The sequence below is a fragment of the Lactuca serriola genome, chromosome 1 (assembly GCF_051521515.1).
Source record: "Lactuca serriola cultivar US96UC23 chromosome 1, Lser_US96UC23_V15, whole genome shotgun sequence".
Lineage (NCBI taxonomy): Eukaryota > Viridiplantae > Streptophyta > Magnoliopsida > Asterales > Asteraceae > Lactuca > Lactuca serriola.
The window spans coordinates 143642534-143660974 of NC_136408.1; positions in this window are offsets into that span (position 1 = coordinate 143642534).

Below are 18441 nucleotides of genomic sequence, written 5' to 3' on the forward strand. Positions count from 1 at the left end.
TTATCCCTTTTAGTCACCGGTCACCGCCACCATCCACCCAGACGTTCTCCGACCACCTAACAGCCATCGAGCGACTTTGAAGACCAACTGGGAGGGGAACGAAGCTGCATCAGTGGAGATCGAAGGAGTGGTGTCGCGATGGTCGTCGTTCGTTACTCTCCAGCCGCTGGATGCCACCAAAGGGATGGTTGGGTTCACTTTTAGCAAGCTGGGTGTGCTGCTGCCACCTTTCCGTGTCACCACCGCCACCGTACGCAGCCACTTGCAAGCAAGGAAACGCGCGCGTGTGTGCTTTCTGTGAGTTCGTGTAGGTGTGTGTGATTTCTGCTTCAAGATTCGCGTGGTGGGCTTTGCTGCTTGTCGGGGAATTGAGAGAAACCACCGCCACCACCGTGAGGTGGTGGCTGTCGTCCCAAAACTTTTGATGTCGCTGTCGTGGGCCACCGGGTGGGTGGCTGGGGTGTATCTCGCAGATTAGAAGCATGGATGTGGGTGTTTAATTCAATGGAGACGTGTGGCTGTTTATTTGGTCGGAAAAGGCATCACCACCACCATGAGGTGGTGGCTGCCACCATACACCGCCATGTATGTGTGTGTTTAGTGGGTGTGTGCGTTTTTAGTTGATATTTACCATTGTAAGGTGTACTACAAATTGGAATAATGAAAAGAAAACCGAAAATCACCATCGTAGGGTGGTGGCTGCCGCCTCCTGCCGCCGTGTTGGGTGGCGGTGCGCTTTGCCTCTTGTGATAGATTCGTTTGGGGTGCTAGAAACCCTAATGGGCTCAAAGGAGCTCTAATGGGCCCAATGAAGCTTAATGGACTCTAATGGACCCAATTAAACCCATATGGGCTTAATAAGATTTTAGTGGGCTTATTAGGCCCAATAAAGCCCTAATTGTCATAAAAGGCCAACAAATTGATAAATGGGCTAATATTTGGATTGGAACACCCTAATGCCAATGAAAACCTAACTTTAAGAATTAATGGGGTTACACACACGAGAATTATTTAATAACTTGAGATATTAAATAATAATCATTGGCACATATTAATCTAAGCAATATTGGACTTAATGGATTAAGTCCTTAACGGGTTAAGTAGGAAACTTAACCCTAATCATCATTTTATGTGAAACCCTAATTTCACTTGGATTTATTATTGGACCTTTCATTTGGGCCTTGATGATTGTATTATAAATGGGCCATCCAAGATCAAGCAAATGGACTAGAATAATTAATGGGCTTTGTGGTAAGGCCCATATGAGGAGTTGCGCCAATTTGGAAAATTGGGCCATAGATGGGCCATAGTTTGGGCCTTTATGATTATGTGATATTGGGCCATTATAATGTTGAATGTTGGACTGGACTAAATGGTTGGGCCTTATGGTAAGGCCTTGTAAGGGTTTTGGCCCAATTTAGAAAATTGGGCCATATGTAGGACTTTGATTCCTAGTTGGCTTTGGGCCTATGGATTGGGCCTTGCTAGGCTTAAATAAGCCAAGCCTGAGGTAATGTAGTAATTATTCAAGTATGTATTATGGTTATGTGTTGGGACCCAATTATTAATTGGGTGTTATTTTGGTGTTGACAGTTCGAGAATCTGTCAACCAATAGCTGGGGCTCAGCCTGTGGGACTTCAGTAGTGTGGGATTGTGTCTTCGGGACTTCAGCAGTGGAAGGTGAGTTACCTTCCAGTAGCGGTGGGTCTAAGGCCACAAAGTCAGCCCACCAGTAGGAGTTGTATGTTAGATGATTGTCTTTGTGATATTCATCTAAGTTTGCTACTACTTGATATGTTTATGTGCTAGCATGTTATGATGTTATGTGATAGTGGTAGTTGGGGTGAAATAGTCCCTGGTTACCGGTCGATAGGACCGAAGGGGTAGTTTAGTACTCAGCTATGCTAGCCAGATTATGATATGTGTGATATGATATTATGTGGCAGTATTCGGTCGAAAGGACCGAAGGGGAGGCCAGCACCCAAATATGCTAGGCAGTATACGGTCGAAAGGACCGAAGGGGAGGCCAGCACCTAGATATGCTTGGCAGTATCCAGTCGAAAGGATCGAAGGGGAGGCCTGCACCCAGATATGCTAGGCAGTATCCGGTCGAAAGGACCGAAGGGGAGGCCAACACCCAGATTTGCTATGCAGTATCCGGTCGAAAGGACCGAAGGGGTAGGTCGGGCACCCAGATATGCCTGACAGTATTTATATATTATGTGATTGTATGGTATGTGGTACGATTGGGGAACTCACTAAGCTTTGTGCTTATGGTTTTCAGTTTTGGTTTTAGGTACTTCGTGTCTAAAGGAAAGGAGCCGGCTTGATCGCAGCGCATCACACTATGGTTTTCCGCACATTAGATCTTTGGGATTACACGCTGATATTGTTTTATGATAACATGTTTAATTATTTCTACTTTGGTTTTGACATGACATGATATTACAAATGTTTTATACACTGTTGGTTTTATAATGACGTATTTAAAAATGAAAATTTTGGCCTGTACTTTTGGGATGTTACAAGTTGGTATCAGAGCCTTGGTTTAAGGGATTCGGGCACACTCTCGGGTGTGTCTGAACTCAAACTAAGGACTCGGTATGAAAATTTTCAAAAGTAAAATCATTTTATAAAAGAAGTTTGAAAAGAGAAAAGAACTTTGAAAAGAAAAAGGTGTGTTATGCGTGCAATCAGCCGATCTCAAGTGAGTCTTCCCCAAGATATCCATACATGTTATGAGATGTTATGATATGATATGCTTATAATAACTGCATGCTAGATTAGGGCTAAGGATCTAGGAGGATGCCTTATATGCCAATTATATGTGCTTGTAGACTTGCATGCTAGTACTAATCAGTCAGTGATAGGATAGCTTGTTTAGGTTATGCCTAATTGTATGAGCCTTCGAATTTCATGTACAGATTCCTGATTAGAAGATAAAATGATTTGATTGGAATATGATGGTTAGATTTTCCATTGTCTGAATGCTGCTTGCTTTGTGCTTTGTGGACTCTTAGTAATGTGAGTTAGCTATTAAGTGAATATGCTAAGTCACATGCGGCACAAGTTGGATAATCTCAGAGTGATAGATTTGACCCTATTACGCAACTCTCGTTTGAGTCTAACCGCTATAGGGATGAGTCTGTTACTTGAAGGATTATCTGATCTCTGTTGCATGTGGCGATATTCATGAGGTAGCTAGTTGATATTACTGGGAATCTTTCAGCAGCTGAGGACTGGGTGAGTTCGGGAACCTAGGGAAGCCTAGGATATATTTCAGTGAGTTAGTAGTGAGGCTCGGTTAGAATTGGGTGTACCAGTTGAGGAAGTGACATGGAGGATCCAGGAGGATTGCTGAGGAAAGTATGGATATGTGTGGAAGGTAGTATTGGGCCCGTACTACTGAAAGCACAGGATCCATACTCGAATCAGTGAGAGTCTTGGAGAATCTAAGAAGCTTCAGGGAAGAGTTTGTGACCCAGTTTGGGGACAGAGGATGTTCCAGTTGTTGCACCTTAGCCATTGGCAAGCGAGCTAGTGAGCGTGACAGGGTGTCAGACCCTGAAGGATATGATTTCCAAGAGTTGCAGATGCAGGATCGATTTGGGAGCACCCTGAAAAGAGAGGTGTGTGTCAGGTGCGTATAGTAGGGGTCTCAGGAAGAGACCCATGATTTCTGATCATCAGGTGAAGGGCCAGCAGGGCTGGAGTTAGTGCAGCACGTACCGAATAGTGTATAAGAAATTTTTTCGCTCCGAGGGTTTAAGGTACTACAGGGTAGCGGGGTTGGTCATGTCAGCAGAAGGTGATTAGTATTCCTCCAGATGTTGTGGGTATGTCATCTTCTATTGCTATTAGATGGATGTTGGGGATACGTATCGCGTTGGAGTTATGGGTAAGTTTGGATAAGTTAGATCTCGGGTCGGTTTCCTGCTAGTGTTTGGGTTATCAAGGATCATATATGCCATCCTGCAAGCCGAAAAGTCATTGGTGAACCCACAACGGATGCATCTTGCGGAGCGGGTTCTGCGTGTACCGTTATCATTCCAGATCTTTGTTGAGATCTGTGCAGGAGTATTGTTTGGGAAGATCCTCGGTCAGGGTTAGAGTAATAGTTCTACAGTGAAGTCAGCGTTCAGGGGTTCTATCATTGTTCAGGTATGGTCAGTAATTGTCTATGGATGAACTTTGGAGTTCAAGGCACTACCGTTGCTAGGACAGAGCTGGTGACATGAAAAGGGTAGTGTCAGTCGCGGGTGTTAGATGCATAAGTGGATGGTCATCGCATGTTCAGGAGAATTGTATTTCCGCATGGGCTGTGTTCGGTTAGAGTTCAGTGGTACTGCAAGATTGGAAATGAGAACGAGGATTCGTCAACCAGAGTGAAGATTAAGACCTTCAATTGACAACATGATAGATGGATCGAGGTGTCAGATTGGATCAGATGTCAAGAGTACTCATCGAGATTTCCGAGGATGTGAGATCTTAAGGTTTAATCGGTGATTAAACACTAACATTGGCAGGCACAGGTTGTCATCAGTGGGATATTAGAAAGCGAGAAGGATTGGAAATCCTTCAGTTTTTGCCTGCTGTGAAGACTTAGTCGAATTTAAGTGGGGGAGAGACTTTTTATAAAGTTCTCCAAATGTGAGTTCTGGTTGCGCGGGGTGCAATCTCTTGGGCACCTTGTCAACTAAAAGGGTATTCTAGTTGATCCGGCTAAGATAGAGGCAGTGATGCAGTGGGAGATTCCGAGGTCTCCATCTGAGATTCGGAGTTTCTTGGGTCTAGCAGGTTACTACCAGAGATTTACATGGGACTTCTCCGAGATTGCGGTTCCTTTGACCCGACTGACCAAGAAGTCGGTGGCCTTTCGTTGAGGGCCTGAATAGCAGACAACCTTCAATACTCTCAGACAACAGTTGTGCGAGGTACTAATTCTCACCCTGCAAGAGGGTGTAGATGATTTCATGGTTTACTGTGACGCTTTGATCACGGGCATGGGTACGGTATTGATACAGTGGGGTCACATGATAGCAGGTTTCGGGAACCATGTCAGAGTTCTAGTTAGGACTCTAGTTCAGTGATGCGTTAGGTCGAGTGCGTGTCCGACCTGGTATGGAAAGTGTTGTAAGACTACAGGGGTAGCCGTAGCATTCACTAGTAGTCAGATGGTATGGAAAGTGTTGTAAGACTACGGGGGTAGCCGTAGCATTCACCAGTAGTCAGATAGTATGGAAAGTATTGTAAGACTGCGGGGGTAGCCGTAGCATTCACTAGCGGTCAGATAATGATAAAGTGTTGTGAGACTGCGGGTGTAGCCGCAACATTCACTAGGTTAGTAGATAGTGTGAGCGCGTTGTTAGGACACAGAAGGAACAGTAGTACCCACCAGTTCGGGTGTAGCAGTAAGGATAAGGAAATCCACGGATTGGATTTCGGAATTACCCAGATGGATTAGATCTGGTTGAGCCACTTATAGGACTGTAGGAGCGCCACTACAGTTGTGAGATCAGAGAAGCAACGGACTGCTTCAGGACATGCAAGATAAGGCAACCATTGGTCAGGTAGCAATCACTTTCACCCTTGGATTTGAAGATGACAGGATTCGACGTATGGACCCGATCGGTTATATAAGAAAGTAGTAGAGTCACAGTGTCATGATAACTAGTGGCAACTAGTTCCAGAGAAGGATTTCGTTCAGAAGTCGTGTGAGGCGACTAAGTAGTGAGTCCTTTGGCTCCGCAGCTGGGTGTAAACCCAGTATTTAAGAGGATTGGCAAGCGAATTGAGACCCATGAGGTCTCGGTAGCCTTTGGTAAGTAGCTATGTAGCAGCGTATACTGCTTCAGGCAGTTCAGTGTTCGGGTAGTTTTAGTGTTTGGGCAGTATTATTATTTGTGTTTCAGGTTGCAAGTACTCACGGAATAGCTGGTTTATTGGGGAGTGACAAGTCACTCACAACAGGAGTATCTGGGTCTTGGCCAGGTACAAGTGATCTGCAGAGATAATTAGGTCTCTGAACCTGTTTTATAGTGAGAACCTAAAGCTATCATAATTTGAGTAGCATGTTGATGGATGAATGGACTGGATTCAATGATAATGATTCAGTATGAGTGGTCTGTCGGGGAATCAGACCATCTCGAGATAGTAGATTCAGATGAAGTAGATGTGATCCTGTTGCGAGGAATTCATACATATGAGGATATTATGGCTTTACGAAGATTGGTCACAGCTACCCTGGGAAGGCTAGGGTGAGCCCAAGACGGTGATCATATTACTAGAAGTGGTCTTGCATATAAGAAATAGTAAGGAGTGATTTCGAGGACGAAATCTAATTTAAGTGGGGGAGAGTTGTAACACCCGTTTATTTATTAGTTAAATAAATAAGTTAATGAACGAATGGTAGCCTGAAATAAATAACTATATATGCAGAGTGTTGGGTTCGAGGAGTTAGTTGCCATATTTTTAGAAGTCGGGGGTTAAAAGCGTGAGTTTGGGACTCATTTTATAAATATTTATAAAGACAGGGGCTCCGTAGTAATTAATTGAATTTAATTTAAAAGGAAATGAGGTGGAGGGGCTGATTATGTCATAATTAAGATATTGGGGGCTGTTTGATAATTTATGGGACATAAATTGTAAGGGATCTCCATGGATTGGGTTGAAAGTGTAAATATTGGATCACATTTTTAAAGAAAATGGAAAAAGAGGGGCTGAAATTGCCATTATGGAAACAAGTTTGGGGGATCGGGGTATATAAACCCGTCATCACCACCCAACCCTAACCCTAATACTCCACATATTCTTTAGCCGTCATCTCTCCTAACAGCCGCCACCTTATCCCTCTTAGTCACCGGTCACCGCCACCATCCACCCAGACGTTCTCCGACCACCTAACAGCCATCGAGCGACTTTGAAGACCAACTGGGAGGGGAACGAAGCTGCATCAGTGGAGATCAAAGGAGTGGTGTCGCGATGGTCATCGTTCGTTACTCTCCAGCCGTTGGATGCCACCAAAGGGGTGGTTGGGTTCACTTCTAGCAAGCCGGGTGTGCTGCTGCCACCTTTCCGTGTCACCACCGCCACCGTACGCAGCCACTTGTAAGCAAGGAAACGCGCGCGTGTGTGCTTTCTGTGAGTTCGTGTAGGTGTGTGTGCTTCATGATTTGCGTGGTGGGCTTTGCTGCTTGTCGGGGAATTGAGAGAAACCACCGCCACCACCGTGAGGTGGTGGCTGTCGTCCCAAAACTTTTGATGTCGCCGTCGTGGGCCACCGGGAGGGTGGCTGGGGTGTATCTCACAGATTAGAAGCATGGATGTGGGTGTTTAATTCAATGGAGAGGTGTGGCTGTTTATTTGGTTGGAAAAGGCATCACCACCACCATGAGGTGGTGGCTGCCACCATACACCGCCATGTATGTGTGTGTTTAGTGGGTGTGTGCGTTTTTAGTTGATATTTACCATTGTAAAGTGTACTACAAATTGGAATAATGAAAAGAAAACCGAAAATCACCACCGTAGGGTGGTGGCTGCTGCCTCCTACCGCCGTGTTGGGTGGCGGTGCGCTTTGCCTCTTGTGATAGATTCGTTTGGGGTGCTAGAAACCCTAATGGGCTCAAAGGAGCTCTAATTGGCCCAATGAAGCTTAATGGACTCTAATGGACCCAATTAAACCCCTATGGGCTTAATAAGATTAGTGGGCTTATTAGGCCCAATAAAGCCCTAATTGTCATAAAAGGCCAACAAATAGATAAATGGGCTAATATTTGGATTGGAACACCCTAATGCCAATGAAAACCTAACTTTAAGAATTAATGGGGTCACACACACGAGAATTATTTAATAACTTGAGATATTAAATAATAATCATTGGCACAGATTAATCTAAGCAATATTGGACTTAATAGATTAAGTCCTTAATGGGTTAAGTAAGAAACTTAACCCTAATCATCATTTTATGTGAAACCCTAATTTCACTTGGATTTATTATTGGACCTTTCATTTGGGCCTTGATGATTGGATTATAAATTGGCCATCCAAGATCAAGCAAATGGACTAGAATAATTAATGGGCTTTGTGGTAAGGCCCATATGAGGAGTTGGGGTGTGACAACCCGGAATTTCCATTCTATACAAACAACATCACTTCAATAGAAGTTATATCAGTCATAGTAAATTTTCAGACTTTTCCGTATAAGTTTGAGTAATTCAGGGTTTACACTTTAGGAAATATCAGGAGAGTGGATGCACTAGGGTTTTGTGCAACACTGTTATTCCAACACTCTATTATATTAGAGATCATTTAGGGAATAAAATATTTTCTGCCAAAAATCTTAGGACTATAAATAGAATTCTGAAACAATTTCATTCATTATTTACATTTGCAACTAGAGAAAAGCCATTTTCTCTCTCACGGATCTTCGGGTTTTTTATCCCAAATTGTGAGTACCTCTCTCTAGTAGTGTTATATAGCTCTTAATGTGTTTATAACATAGATTAGATTGCTAAACAACTAGATTTAGGAGTTTACTCCCCAAGGTGTTATTGGGCGGTTAACTCCCGGAAATGATGCCTAGCCTTTCCCCCGTGATGTGATACTACCTTAGGCTTGTATATAGATGTAATTGGGACAAGAAAACAACAAAGAAACACCAATGTTTGGGTGTTCACGGCCCAAGAAGATCTTGGACCGTGAACTCCAAAAACTTGTACCAATGTGAGCTTTTAATGCACCTAAAGCCTTGGACATTTACATGGAATTACTCCTACATAAATTAAGGACTTTAACACATCCAAAAACTCCTCTTTTGAGAGTTTACGGCCCTAAGCTTGTGCTTGGGCCGTGAACATCAAACTAGGGCACCAAAGTGTGCCTAAGGCCTTCATTTGCTTTAGGTAAAAGTCTAGAACCTATCCTACATGTGTATGGGACTTGAAAGCATCAAAAACACCCTTCCATAAGAGTTTACGGCTGTAAACTCAAAGGGATTTGGCCTTTGGGCCGTAAACTCCTCAAAGGAGGTTGTTAGTGCCCTAAACCCTTCCAAGAATTTAACCACCAAGTTAGAATACTTCTAGGGATCATTTAGAACCTCAAAACATCAAAAGACATTAATCCTATGAGTTCACGACCGTAACTCAAGAGTTTACAACTGTAAACTCCTTGTGTGGGGTTATATGGAGAGTAAACTCAATTATGGGGTCCTTTGGAACCCTAAACCCATTTGCCTTGTCCCACAACAACTTAGATGCAATCCTTAGGGCTTATAACACTTATATAAAGTGTTTATTTTGTTCTAGGATGTCTTAACTTTATCAATTAGTAATTTAAGACTAATTGAGTACATATATGTGTGATTATATGTTCATTAGGATCGTAGTGTGTATACAAGTCCTCACTTGACACCTAACAATCCTACGCCGTTCAGTTCATCCAAACCACCATCTACAGGTGAGTTCATACCCCTAAATGAATATTTTAAATGTTTTTAAATGCTTTAATGGGGGGGGGGGGGGGAATACAAGTAGAAAACAGTATGTTATTAAATCAGTCATATGTATTTTATAACTGTGTTTTCATCCAGCAGATTTCACATACTACAAAATGTGATGCATGAAATGGTTTTCTATCTTAAAATACCTTGATAACAAAAGTATTAGTTTTGAAATGTTTATTAACATAACATCAAGTCACTCTTAATGTTTATTCAAAACTCTTAGATATCTTGCAAAACCATTACCTTTACCTTCTTGAACAACCAATTACCTTTCAGTTAATTATCATAGGGATAGTTAGAAGATACAGAACATTATTCCTATTACAAGGAATCACACAAGAGTCAGTTCATTCATGAGTCTATACCAGTACATTACATGACACATGAGTACACTTATATATGCTTACATGATACATGAGTACATTTATCTAGGATTACATGATACATGAGTACGTTTACATAGATACATTTATCTGAATATGCTTACATGAATACCATACATGAGTACTGTTACATATATACATTATCCTGTATTCACTTACCTGGATACTTGTACCTAGAGTTACGAGGAAGATTTATTCGTACCTTCTGTGTAAATTTTCCTGCCTATCCCTGTTCGATGGGATGTCTAGATGGGACTAACCATTCCGGAACCCAGCTGTTAGCACCAATGGGTGATGAACATCTACGGATGTCTAAGGTTACTACTTTTATTAGGAGTCGGCTACGGGACTAACCCTTCCTCCAACCTGTTGCTGCTACAGAGGACAATTGGACAATCTTCGGATGCTCATTAGGTTATACATTTCGCTTACCGCGATGGCGTGTTAGTCCTGGTATCCAGGGATAACACTTACATGGTTATATTTTTCCTATTTACTTTATTTTGTGATATATTCGCATAAACAATGAGTTAGACTAATTACTGTTTGTAATAGTCAAAAAGAAGGAAAAACTATCATTTTACTTACAAAACATTCGGGTCTTGGTAGAAGACTACATTCTCATAACAAAACATTCGGGTCTTGGTAGAAGACTACATTGTCATAACAAAACATTCGGGTCTTGGTAGAAGACTACATTGTCATAACAAAACATTCGGGTCTTGGTAGAAGACTACATCATCATAACAAAACATTCGAGTCTTGGTAGAAGACTACATTTCATACTAGTAGGAAATAAGGGATTTCTTAGAGTTTTTCATACTTATATCAACTGTCTTACTTAAAGGTTTTACATGACATACATAACAACTTTTCAAAACAAGACAAGGACACTTAAATACTTATGAATTCACCAGCTTTAAGCTGATACTCGCTTTCAAAATAACTTGTATACTCAGGTCACCAGTAGACAGGTACGATGGCCAGGTTTTGAGAAGATGGAGCATAGAAAAGTCTCGTCTTTTATTTTGATTGTATATTTTTGGTGTCTTATTACAATGAAAGAACACACATGTATTAAAACTTTACTTATAATGCAATGGATGATGTTGTTGCTTATTTACTACTTTACACTGTTGTGATACTATACATGACGTCGTCCACCCCGGAACGTTTCTGCCGTTCTTGGTTTTGGGGTGTGATAGATGGGCCATAGTTTGGGCCTTTATGATTATGTGATATTGGGCCATTATAATGTTGAATGTTGGACTGGACTAATTGGTTGGGCCTTATGGTAAGGCCTTGTAAGGGTTTGGGCCCAATTTAGAAAATTAGGCCATATGTCGGGCTTTGATTCCTAGTTGGCTTTGGGCCTATGGATTAGGCCTTGTTGGGCTTAAATAAGCCAAGCCTGAGGTAATGTAGTAATTATTCAAGTATGTATTATGGTTATGTGTTGGGACCCAATTATTAATTCGGTGTTATTTTGGTGTTGACAGTTCGGGAATCTGTCAACCAATAGCTGGGGCTCAACCTGCGGGACTTTAGCAGTGTGGGATTGTGTCTTCGGGACTTCAACAGTGTGAGGTGAGTTACCTTCTAGTAGCGGTGGGTCTAAGGCCACAATGCCGGCCCACCAGTAGGAGTTGTATGTTAGATGATTGTCTTTGTGATATTCATCTAGGTTTGTTACTACTTGACATGTTTATGTGCTAACATGTTATGATGTTATGTGATAGTGGTAGTAGGGGTGAAATAGTCCTTGGTTACCGGTCGATAGGACCGATGGGGTAGTTTAGTACTCAGCCATGCTAGCCAGATTATGATATGTGTGATATGATATTATGTGGCAGTATCCGATCGAAAGGACCGAAGGGGAGGCCAGCACCCAGATATGCTAGGCAGTATACGATCAAAAGGACCGAAGGGGAGGCCAACACCCAGATATGCTAGGTAGTATCTGGTCGAAAGGATCGAAGGGGTATGTCGGGCACCCAGATATGCCTGATAATATTTGTATATTATGTGATTGTATGGTATGTGGTACGATGGGGGAACTCACTAAGCTTCGTGCTTACGGTTTTCAGTTTTGGTTTTAGGTACTTCGTGTGTAAAGGAAAGGAGCCGGCTTGATCGCAGCGCATCACACTATGGTTTTCCGCACATGAGATCTTTGGGATTACCCTATGATATTTTTTTATGACAACATGTTTAATTATTTCTACTTTGGTTTTGACATGACATGATATTACAAATGTTTTATTGCACTGTTGGTTTTATAATGACGTATTTATAAATGAAATTTTTGGCCTGTATTTTTGGGATGTTACATCTAGTGGCCTAAGTTATAACTTCTTTCCCCTTTGGTATGTAAGTCCAAGTTTCACTTATTGCTTGGTTTTTTAATCTGATTTTCAATAAATTTGAGGAATAGGGTTTTTTGTTCTAAGCAAACTAAGATGGTTATGTTAGTTTCTAGCTCGAATCTACTTTCCTATGGTTGAATTTGGGTGAAATTGCTAAATATCCACACATCCTAGATTTTCTAATGATAATGGTGATGTGATACACTCACCCTTATATGATTTCATGACCATTGAGAAATGATTGGTTGCAAATCGCCACAGAATAGCATAATTCAAGCAATGGTAAAATCATTTACTTGGAGTATGAAGTTTGGGGACAAATATGGAATATGAACTTTAATGCTGATTAATTGGTGATATAAGGAGTATATATTGTTTATAATCATAGTTCTATGTTTTTTGATTATGAATTAAAGGTCAACATAAATATCATCACATCCTAGTGTGGTTCTAGTGATTGATGGGACAAAAGGGAAAAATAGGAATAAAAGAGGGAAAACATGTTCTTGAGATCAATTCTATGGATTGGAATTTTGAGAAGCTTGAATATATTAATCTACTTTAACTTATGTCCATGGAAGAGGTGGTCGGTAGAGACACTGAGTCATTTGATGAATTGGATAATACTTATTCATGCTAGGTAGCTTAATGACCAATTGATGCTTTAATCATTGGGAAAGCTTACGGAATTAAGTTAAACTAATAAGAGGGACATGATAATTTCATGCTTTTATTTGTGTCTTGTTGAGGTTTAAATTGTATGCTTAATAGGAGTTTGAATTTCTTGGAAGAAGGAATCAAAACAAAATTGAGAAGTTATCAGTACATTGAACACAAGGCGTCCATATAAGGACACGGGGCGCTAAGCGGAAAATCCTTCCGGATTTCGTGATTTTCCATGATTTCCATTTGACTCCATTTTAAGCATCCCTTATGTTAATGTAACTTGTAATTTGAGTTTTTGAATGTATTTATCTGTAAATCTTATATTACTTTTAGAAAAATAGTAATGTACTTTTGGTTTATATAGGTAGTGATTAAGGATGGTTGCATGTTGAAGAGACAGTGGAATAAAAAACTAGGAGATAAGGTGAGGTACCCAGAACATACATCCCCACGTACTATATTTTATAAGTCTTACTTGATTTTTTATTTCATGGTACATTATGTACCCATTGATTGCTATATGCTTTAATTGTGCATTCATGATAAATATTTCTTGAAATGTTTTGATAAATGAAGCCCAAGAGCTTATAAAAATCATAATTTGCTTTTGTCATCCAATCTGTGCATATTCATATTAAGATGGGTGTGACTTGAGATCTCGGGTACCTAAATGGACATATATTATTGTTGTTGTTGTTGTGAGTAGATTTCTAGATAATCCTCACATGCACGAGTAGAGGCTCGATACCGCTTGTGTGGCCTAGGTTGGATGGCCCCTTGTGCCTTGTTTGTAGATGTAAGGGAAAATTTTACATTTTTTATTTCATATGTTCTTCACATTTGGCCATCAAATTTTAAGAGTTGGACTTTGATATTGACATGGGATGGGGAATAGATGCATGCAGTACATTGCATTAGCATGAAATTCTTTTATATCTTTTAGCTTTGTTTGAACAAAAGAAGATATATATTTTTTCATTTTTCAAAATATTAATTATAAAATTTTGGAGGATCAATTCGAATATTGAGATTGCTAATCCTTACTCGAAATAAGTTGATCCTCAGGTAGGTCATAAGACATTTCATTGCCTAACTTACTTGGATGTATGTTTAGATTGAAAGGATGATGCTTAGGAGTTAGCATGGATTTTAGAAGACCGGACTTGTGGGGAACTTTAACCTTTTTTGATGATGCCTAATGAACAACCTCGCTCCTTAAAAGTTTTATTAAACTTGAAACTTTTGAATGTTAACAATTAAAAGTTTAATGAAAAATGATTTTACAAATGGGCTTTGGAGAGGGGTGTTACACTTAGGATTATTCTTTTTATCCTCAAAATCTTGAGTAAAGTGATCAGCACCTCCATAGTTGAAGCATTTCCCTTCATCTTTCTATTCAGTGACAAACTTCTTAGAGCTTCCAACGTCAGATTTTCTATACAATGATCGAATGATTTTGGAATGAAACCTCCTTTGTCCACTGAACTTATTATCATCAATCTTTCCAAAATACTTCATAATCATAACATCACTTGAAGCTAACTCAGCATAATACTCTTCTTTAGAATCAACATTATCAGACTTCTCATTGTTGCTTTCATGGACAAAGGTAGAATTCTTTGAAAACAAAGTGGAAGACTTGTCTTTTTAGTTGTCTTTCAAATCTCTTTATGTAAGTTTTTTTTTCTCTTCATAATTATGTAGATTCCCATACAAGTTCTCAAGATCCATAGATTTAATTGTGTCATTATTTTTTAAAAACATCAACATGATGTTCCTACTTATCATCTAGAGAATCTAAAATGATTATAGGTTTGAGTTAGAGTTTCATTCCAATATGCGATGAGGTGTTCATACTTTCTATTGATGCTATTCTCCCTGCTAGCATTTACTTCATCAGTTTCTTCATACGCAACTGTCAACATTTCAATCATTTCTTTTGCTGAAACACAGTTCTGAAGAAAATAATATATGTCATAAAGAAGTGATTTTCCCATGGTAGCACGTGTACGAACATCCATATTGATGAGTTCTTATCTTCTTCAGAAAAAGAATGAGTTGGAGTCCTCATTGTCGTACTAGTAGGAACACCATATTTTCTCTCTTGAAAGGTTGGAACATGTGGACCGTTTGTAATGATATCCATCATGTTGAAATCCATGATTTCGAGAACAACCATGGCTTTGATTTTCCACATAGCCAAATTCTTTTCATCAAAAAAAGGAATTTTGATATTTTAGGAAAGAGGCCAAAGCCCCGGCAAAGATAATTTTGATAGACGATATAGAAAGAGGTTTAAAAGATCCAGAGGAAGATGCCATTTCTTGATAAAACAGAACCTAATATGATACCAATTCAAGAATCATAATAAAAAATATCAACCAATAAAGAACACAATGTAATCGAAAATTAATTTTGACTAAGAACATCTCACAAAGAGAATGCACCGAATGACTTGTTTTTTTACAACAAACCCTAGTGTAACTTATATACTAAGTAAGAATATTCTAGAATGAAATCCCTACAAATCATGGATTTGAATAGCTTCTACAAAGATAATATAAACTGTAAAAATAAAAGATCTTATCACAAAGATAACATATCTGAACCGTATTGCAAAAGAAACCTTCACGCTGTCATGAGAAGCTCTGGTCAATGGTAGATACGCGGATAACAATGAATCATCGTCAAAATGGTTTGATCCATCAGATTATAAGGTTTGATGTTATATATATATATATATATATATATATATATATATATATATATATATATATATATATATATTGTCACACCCCCGGATCAGACTACAGAAACGTTCGGACGCAGGTGACTTCATTGTGCATTATCATAAGAATTGAATATAAATGAAACATAGCAAATCCAAACATCATACATCAATATATCAAATTACATTGTTTTACATCATGTTTATTTTCTTGAATTACACAAAAGAAACATTGGTGAGTAAATTTCAAACTACATCAAAATAATTTAGAATCCGCAGTCCACAAACCTGCTTACTGATTTCCTGAGAATACAAGTCGTTTGAAAAGCGTCAACATAAAATATGTTGGTGAGTTCATAAGCATTTTGTATAAAAACCTGTGATAGTTGGAAAACCAGAAAATCCAATATTTTCTTGTCAAAATAGTTGTAAGTCTCATTTTCAATCAAGTATAGTTGCTTGTGTGTGTTATTTTATTGTATTCGAGATCGTATAAAATCGTTTTCCCCCAGAAAAATTTTTATATTTTCTGATATACAAAATAGTAGTAAGTCTTGTTTCCAAAATAAAGTATAGTTGTATATGTCTTTTAGTTTATCGTCTTTCAGAATTGTTTAAATCGTTTTCCCCAGAAAATCCTATATTTTCTATATGTGTGTGTGATCCTTTGGTGGTCTTAAAAACCCTAAGATTGGAGAGGTGTGAGAAATCAATAGGAGATTGTGGACAATCCGCACAATGCAAGTGGACGATGAACACAATGAATGTGCACAACCACTACCATGCATAGGGGCGGTCAACACAATGTACCAATTTATTTGTAGGGTTTTCCCTACATAAATTTCTAAATAACATTATCATATTCTAGTGAGCCGTTATTACCATACTAATATGACGGAGGCCTGTCTTGGCGTTTCTCAGACGCCCAAATCGATTAAAGACATTTGTCACCCTAGACTGGCTGGTCTAGCTGTAGCGAACAGTGAAGGTGTGGGGTGTCAACCCCGTATAGATCTATACACAAATTCTCACTCTCCCTCCACGAGACTCTAGTTACAACTCTTTATAGGACTTTAAACATACACTAATATATTTATATATTTAGGTACTTTAGAGATGCGTCTGACTCGAATACTAACAGGTTTTTGTGCAAATCGCTGAAATTCGTTATTTATTCAATAAATAACAATAGTTGTACTCGTTGAATAGATATATCTTTTTCGTTAACATTAGTTATGCATTCATTGACTATGTATATCGTTTTGTTTTGATTGAAAAATAATCCATATTGAATCATATTTATCAAAAATGATCCGATATTATTAATATTTGCAAAAATGGCCCTTCTTTTTATATAGTATCAAAATAAGACCCATATTTGTCAAAAGGTGTCACTAGTGGCCCAAAACTTTGTGGATTGTTTAAAATGGCCCATTTCTTCTAAAATGCTCATTTTAGACTTATATTTGAGAAATTGTTCAAAAAGGCCCTTGTTTATCCAAAAATTTCATTTTTGGTCCTTTAGAAATTTAGTTATTCAATAATTTCCCAAATTTATCCCATGTTTAAATAGTCCTTATATATTTGTATGGTCGAAAGTGGTCCCCAAAAATATCATTATTTTCATAAACTAACCACTTCCAAATATTTTGTCCAAAAACTTGTTTTAAACAATTTTTAAGCAATCCTTATGGTTTTTGATATAATAAGTTGTGACTCATATATTGTAACGTACTAGTTGTTGGTACTATACATCATTTGTAGATTAAGTTTCAAACACTTGAAACTTGCACAAAATTTCGATTTCTAGTACTAGTTCATATGGAGTTTTCATAAATTTAGCACATATATAACTTAGCATACATGTATAACAAGCAAATATATCATGATTTAAACAACACCTTGACTTGTATCCTCCCCCAAAACACTGAAAACTTAAAAAAGATGGGTATGAAGCTCCCCTTGGGTAGAAGAATGTGTAGGTGAAGAGATGTGGTGAGAAGTTGAGGCCTAGAACACTTGAAGAGTTTGACAACTCTTAGAAACTTAGTATCTCCTAGGAACATCAATACACAATATCTTGTGTGATCATGATGAAATAACAAAGTAATATAGAGAATTTACTTGTCACATAAGAGTTACTTACAAGGAATTAGAAAGAAATTGTGACGAGAATGAATTCTGGAGCTTGTTTGGAGTTCCTTGGGAGAGTTCACGATGGTTTACATAATGTGGAAATGAGCTTGTAAAATGAGAGTTGGGGTTTACGATCCTTTATAAGGGATAAGGAAGTGATTAGATGTTTGCCTAGATTACTGTTGGGTAGTGCATGAATTATTGAGTTTTATAATGGAAATCTACGCATTATAGCTTGGAATCACCGTAAACATCATTGGATTAGAAGAGGTTTACGGTCTTAAGGGACCTTTAACCATGGTTTACACTCAAAAGGAATCCCCCTAAGGGGTTCACAGCCAAAAAGGGATCCACCAAAGGTGGTTTACAGCCTAAAGGTGCCTAGAATGGTGTTCACGGCCAATGTTTGGTGGCTTGAGGGGGTTTACGGCCTAAGTGTGTTCTTGGGGTGTGTTCACGGCTATGGATGCCTCCTAGGGATGTGTAACGCTCTAAAATTCAAGCCAATTTAAACTTTTCAAAAACAACCCTTTAACATTAATTCTTTATCAAAAAGGTTTTCATTACAATTATTATTAGAGTATTCCCAGAACCATATCATAAAACAAGAACATGAGGAGCGGTACGATCACGCCTTCCCCTTGCCACGGTCTCCTAAA